The 6,772-nt window shown below is 45.9% G+C and overlaps 1 pseudogene; it reads right to left on the bottom strand.

Annotated features, from left to right (window-relative positions):
* Positions 1 to 5,876: 5,876 nt before the first annotated feature.
* On the bottom strand, positions 5,877 to 5,934 carry LOC130045577 (uncharacterized; annotated as a pseudogene).
* Positions 5,935 to 6,772: the final 838 nt, after the last annotated feature.

Raw genomic sequence — 6,772 nt, 5'->3', positions numbered from 1 at the left:
AAAAGCTAATGATATGGCTCCTAATAAAATAAAATAAAATACATGAGAGACTTCTTTTAAACACACCAGCTGAAGTGTAGAACATTAATATCTCACCAGCCTAGTGCATTAGCCATCTTTTCTATATTACAGTCATATTTCAATAAACTAAGTTTTCTTAGCAGGTGCCATCTTGGATTATTTCTTTATTAGACTATGTTATAAAATATGCAGTATAGTATGCAGAATTTTTTTCTTGTTATTTATTGTGGGTTTTAAACCTTTGCCAAAATCCATACAACTAAATCTTCCTCCTTAGAGGAGGAAAGGCAACACCTGGAAGGAACCCTCAGGTACTTAGCCATGTGGTGCTGCTAACTGGGTAACATGGGGGACAAGGACAGGACCAGAGAAACTGGTTTGCAAACAGATAATGCCAGTTCCCCAGACTTTTTAGTGCATCTTAATAAACCAAGTCAAGATCCAAAGAAAGGGTCTGATCATCTGAAGGAACAGGGCCACTGGGACGTCCCCGCCCCACATCAACCATGTTCCAGCTTTCAAGCACTGAAGGGTCAGAGGTTTGCAGAGCATTGGTCAAGCAGGAATGAAGCAAATTCATACTCTGAAACTTCAAGGGGGAACCTACATCGGCAGGAAGATGACACCATGTTGAGAACAGCTTGAAGTAGCCTTATTCTATAACAGTTGCCAAAGACTAGGTGGCTTCTAGGTTATAGAAATGTATTGCCCACAATTCAGAGGTCAGAAGCCCAAGATCAAGGTAGTGGCAGACTGGGGATCTGATGAAACCTCCCTTCCTGACTCACAGATGGCCATCTTCTCACGTCCTGACTATGTGGGAAAGAGCATTAAGTTCTTGAGGGCCTCTTTATAAGAGCACAAATAAAATTATCAATATACCACTCTTGCCATCCAATCTCCTCCCAAAGGTACTATCTCCTGCCACCATCACTTTGGACAGTAGGTTTCAACATATGAACTTGGAGAGTACATACACCTACTTCCTACAATGCCATAGGGTAGTCACATGATTGAACTTCTCACTAAATTAGTTTCTCCACTAACAAAGGCATAAAATTGTTGATCAGAGGGAGCTCCGGTCAGACAGAGTGATCAGAAGATTCTCAATAAGCAAACTCACTGTGAGGGAGGAGGCATCTTTTGGCATGACAATGCCGTACAGCTTGAGTCCCTCTTGTCACCTGGATGATGGGAGAAGGCAGCCAAATAGCATGGAGGCTATCTGGAGACTTAATTTTGTGTGGGACAAGAGGGATAACTTGTAGCACAGGAGGGGCCTGGGTAGGAAAGCAGTAGTGCCCAGAGGAAGCTTGTACCCAACAGTAGTGACAGCGACAGTCATACTTACAGCAAAATGCGTATTAAAATGCCATCTGGGAAGCCAACTATCTTGGAAAAGGTACATATTTGAGTGTCAGAGGGGTTCCAGGGACTAGAACTCTATTTGCTCACCAGCGCCATGTCCTAGGAAAGCTTGACACACAGAAGTGCATAAAAGGAGGAGTGCCAGCAAGTTAGCTAGTGTTGAGGCAGGGACCTGGGACTGAGGTCAGGTGGGTAAGCAGTCATTCCTTTGATATCTGCTACCCTCCCTGAGGATCCACTTAGTGTCCCTAGGCAGAGGGACACCCCTCCACCCCGGTCTCCAGTCAAATTCAAATTAGAGCTGGGCAAATGATAGTACAAGAGAAGTTCCTGAGTTTTGCCTCTGCTCTTCACTCAGTTTCTCCATTAGCAGGGACATAGCAGAGTGTTTAGGGAGTGAGAGCATGAAAAGTCTGTCTGGAGAACTCAGGACTCCCAGTTCCAATAGAGGTTGAGGTCCCATGTGAAGAATGATGCTTGGATTTTCCTGGGTGCTGTAGTAGTTCTTGAGGGTGGGTGTGAGGAAAGGAAGGAGGAGGAGGAGTAGGCCTTCCTAGGGGGTCTAAGTCTGGAGCTGGCTCTGAAACATATTAAGAATTCAACTGGAGAAGAATGGACCTCCAGGAACAAAAGGAAAGTTTCCTGGGGATTCCCTCCCCACCCATTGTATTCTCCCATGGCAATTAAGATTTAGATGTGCCCCAAAGCCCTTAGAATAAAATTCCTAGCTCTTCTGTTCACCACTATGTGATCACAGATTACTTTGATTGATGGAAAACTCCAGATGTGCTTATCTGTAAAGTGGGCCTACAAAAGTCATGCAGAATACTGGTGAGAGGGGCAGGTGAGCTGTCAAATCCCAGGTAGTAAGTTCAATAGATGATGGTCTGGCTCCTGCCTTATAGTTCCCCATTGGTTTCTGGTATTTATGTTTGATCAACTCATTAATATATCTGCAACACCTAATTACACTTCAACTTGTGCTGACCTCTAGGGGTAACAAATCCCAGAGATATCTCCTGCCTTGGTGGGTCTCCCTTGATGTGCCTTTCTCCATATTCAGAAACCCTTTCTATGTCTTCCCATGAGAATGTTGCTCATCTGATGAATATATCACCCTCCTCCCATCCCCCCTTCTTAGAGTGCTCTGAAGAAACCCAATTAAATCATTAAAATGGATAATTTTTCAAGACCATGAGAATCTAAGCTTACTGCCATGCATGGGCAGAGATTGAAGTACCAAGAAGGAGCAGTCATCAATCAATTTAGTCTTGACACCCCCCCCCCCACCATGACCATGCAAGGCTACAGGGAAGGCTGCACCCTAACTTTCTCCTGAGACAACCTTGGCATAGTGGGCCACTTGATCACTTGATCACTTGACATCCCGTTACTCATTGATTTGCTCGAGCAGGTGCCAGTAAAGTCTCCATTCATCCCTGTTGTGTGTAAGTGTAGCCCAATGGCTTCTGCTCATTCCAGGAACCCGAAGAGCCTCAAACCAATCGTTCAGGGTCTTGATGAAGAAATCTGACCATCTCGTAGTTGGGCGGCCACGTGATCTTTTGACATCCCGTGGAATCCAGTCAGTAATGGCTCTAAACCAGCGATTGTCTCTAAATCTCATTACGTGTCCAGCCCATCTGATTTTGATGCCTTGGCAAATGAGACAGCATCTCTGATTCTTGACTGTCAATGGAGGTTGGAACTCCAGATTCTTTTTCTCACTTGAGTGAAGCATGATACTCCAAGCATAGCTCTTTTGATTCCTCTTTGGGAGACCCAAATAGCATTCTCATCCTGTTTTCATAGGGCCCAGGTCTCTGAGGCATATGTTAATGCAAGAAGAACAGTGGAATCGAAGAGAGGAGCCCGGAGCCGGAGGTTCTTCATCCTCTTAGCTATTTCTTCGATGCTCTTGAAGGCGTTTCCAAGCCGCTCTCTTCCTCCTGTGCAACTCAGGTGCCAGGTCATTCGTCATGTTGACTTCTCAATCTCACAGTGGGTGAGTACAAAAAATCAATAAAGGGGTCCCCATCATGGCAGGAGAGTTCAGGAAGTCCTAGCTGTGGTTCCAGTGAGACGAGAGGCCAATTAGGTTTGGCAGTTCTGGAGGGGAAGCCACGGGGGCCCATCAAGGATCAGACCCAACAATCAGAGCTAAAATTTGGATATTGTCACCTGCCTCTAAGGCATCCCTCACTAACCAAGCATGGGACTATGTGCATTTTCTGGAGTCACCTACCTCCCAAAGAAGTGACATGACAACCCGGGCTTCCAGAACCATCGTTTCTAAGGACATTTTTCTCAAGTAATATGGGAATCAGGAAGAGAACAGAAGAGAAGAGAAGAGAAGAGAAGAGAAGAGAAGAGAAGAGAAGAGAAGAGAAGAGAAGAGAAGAGAAGAGAAGAGAAGAGAAGAGAAGAGAAGAGAAGAGAAGAGGACAGGAGGGTGCAGGAAATAGCCATCTGGTGGAATAAGAGTTTCCAAAGAAGAGTAAAAAGGAACATCTATTCCTCGAATTAGAATCTAGAACCTTCTAGGTCTTGCAGCTCTTGCTCAGATTAATCATCAGCTGAGTATCGTTCTAAGGAAACACGCAGGAATGGAGACTAGGACACCAGAGAAACCATGGTGGAGAGAGGACTAGCCTGTCTTCATTTTTGGTGCGAAAGATTAGCCCTGGCACCTCAAACTATCTGGTACTCCTCCCAATGGACAGCACTGCTCTGGTGAGACCCCACCACAAGGCTAAGATGCTGCAGAAAACGGCAAGGCACATTAGAAAGGAAAACACTTTTCAACACATACCCAATCTCTCTCGGCGCACATTCAGGAGTGACTAGCTTGTGACCTGCACTCCAGACCCTGACTTCCCGTTCTGTGCTCTCTCTCTAGAATATAGAACATTATCTAGAGGGAGATTGGGGTAGCACTGGTGCAGCCTATTGGCTCCTCTTACTCTGGAATCGTGGTGTCTGAGAGCAAACTCTTCTTCTCCTAATTGACCCCGGGGTTACCCCACTGCTCACCATGAGCAGAGCTGATTGAGCAGTTTGGGCCTAAGTGGCTGATTAGTAAGAGGAAAAGCAGCACTGTGAGAGGGCCAGAGCGGGAAGGCACGGGAGGGCTGGGGAAGAGGCCCAGGGAAGAGGCAGCTCCTTTTGGAAACACCCCCACCAGGACACAGATGTTCGGACAGCAGGCAGGGTAGCTGGCCTGGTAGGAAGCTGCTCTGGCTCTGACCCCCAAACCCACGTCTCCACTCCAACCCCCTTACCACGTTCTGCTCCTGCCTCCTTCCCCCAATCCTTTCTCTTCTTTCCATGCCTTTATTTTTCTCTATCCTTGCTGCAGTTCTCACCTCCTCTATCCCTCCTCTACCTGTGTCCTTGTCCCCTCAGTAACATAGCATACAATGGCATTTGCATATTTGCAATCTCTCTCTCTCTCTCTCTCTCTCTCTCTCTCTCTCTCTCTCTCTCTCTCTCTCTCTCTCCTCTCCCCCCCTCCCTGTCTTGTCTGGATGTTCTAGTGCTGAGTAGTTCATCTGGGAAGAATAGCCAGCCTGGCAGTATCTTTTTCTTCTGGCTAAAACCAGGGAATGCAAGCGCAAGCAAAATGTGCCTAAAAGGAGAGGCGGAAGAGAGCAATCTTATCTAAGGGCACGCTCTGTTTTCATATTCCCGCCATGTGATAGATGGATAGGAAAAGAAAAGATAACTAGCCCATTGAACTCAGGAGACTGAAGCCAGGGGACAGACAGGAAATGATTTGCTTTTTCCCAACCCTTGGTTTCCAATGGACCTTGTCAAATCCCTTCCCCATCCTTAGTGACAACCCAGGCATATCTCATTGCTGGCAAATCACTTACGAATATTAAAAAGTACAAATGAGCTGAGCCGTGTTCAGAACTTTATCATACATCCATTATCGACAGCCACAACTCCTTTTCCCCAACACTGCGGACTCTGCAGTAAAGGACAGAGACGTGAAAGCAGGGCCCAGATCAAATCTTAGGACATTTTCCATTCCACCCTCTGCTCTTCAAGTGCTGGGATCAAACAGATGCAAAGCAAAGTGACAAGTGTCTTTTACAGATATGGTGCTAGGGTAATGGTGCTTCTTAAGATTCACTGGCCCTAAAAGAAAAAAAAAAAAGATTTACTGGCCCCTACTGCCTTCCAAACTGCACTTCTCTCTCATGGAGGCTGTATTTGTTTCTGGAAATCACTGTATAGTGCCTGAAGGTGAGTGATTTGGCCCCCATCTTATAGAAATATTGTCACTGAGCTATCCTTCTCCACCTCTGAAACTGGCATCTCTTCTCCGGACAGCTAACTTCTCAGGAATCAAACAGATAGTGGAAGAAACTATGGAGAGGAAGGCATGTAAGTTAGAGGTATTACCCAAGTTCTATATTTCAGATCAATGCGAGGTTGGCATCCCTGGTAGGGCTCAGGGATTACTTCTGGTTCTGTGTTCAGGGTCATGCTAATCTTCTCTGTATCATTCCAATTTTAGTATATGTACTGCTGAAGCAAGCATAGCAGTAGGGCATTTGCCTTGCACGAGGGCCGGGTTCAATTCCTCTACCCCTCTTGGAGAATTCGGCAAGCTACTGAGAGTATCTCGCCTGCATGGCAAAGCCTGGCAAGCTACCCGTGATGTATTCGATATGCCAAACACAGTAACAACAAGTCTCACAATGGAGATGGTACTGGGCCCGCTCTAGCAAATCGATGAACAATGGGAGGACAGTGCTACAGTGCTACTGTGTTCAGAGAAAACTCCTGGTGTTGCTTGAAGGACCACAAGAGGTGCCAGGGATTGAACCTGGGTCAGACTTGAGCAAGGCTAGCATCTCACCTGCTGTACTATCTCTCCAGTGTTACATTTCAGATCATTTTTGGCTAAAAGATCCAGAATTCCCTATTCTGGTTTCTCACTCACCACCTTGGTGTCCACTAATCTTTGAAGTTAACAGAGCTAAATTCAAATTCATGACTTGCTCATTTCAGTGAATTTAATTCGTTCCCAGTCTCCCTTGCTCAGCTAATGGGGATGATAATATCTCCCATCAGTACAGCTGAATATCATCACAGTCAATACATAACTTACATAAAGTCTATGTCCAGTAAGTGCTAGAGACATGCTCTTGGCTTTGGAGCTCTAATTTCCTCATATTTAATACAAAGAAGCAAGTTGTACCCTCCCAGACTTATTTTCGGCTTTGGGTCTCTGAAGAGTCCACATTTAACTCCTCTAATGGGGTACGAGCTATGCCCAGGCTGGCAGGGACACAAATCTCCTGTGCCTGGCGAAGTGTGAGAAGTGAACAGAGAGGCCGAGGGACTCAGCTGTCAATAATGCAAGTTTTTT

Source organism: Sorex fumeus, unplaced genomic scaffold, assembly GCF_029834395.1.
Source record: "Sorex fumeus unplaced genomic scaffold, SorFum_2.1 ptg000128l, whole genome shotgun sequence".
In the NCBI taxonomy this organism is placed as follows: Eukaryota; Metazoa; Chordata; class Mammalia; order Eulipotyphla; family Soricidae; genus Sorex; species Sorex fumeus.
The sequence above is the reverse complement of the archived record's forward strand: the minus strand, read 5'-3'. Positions and strand labels throughout refer to the sequence as shown.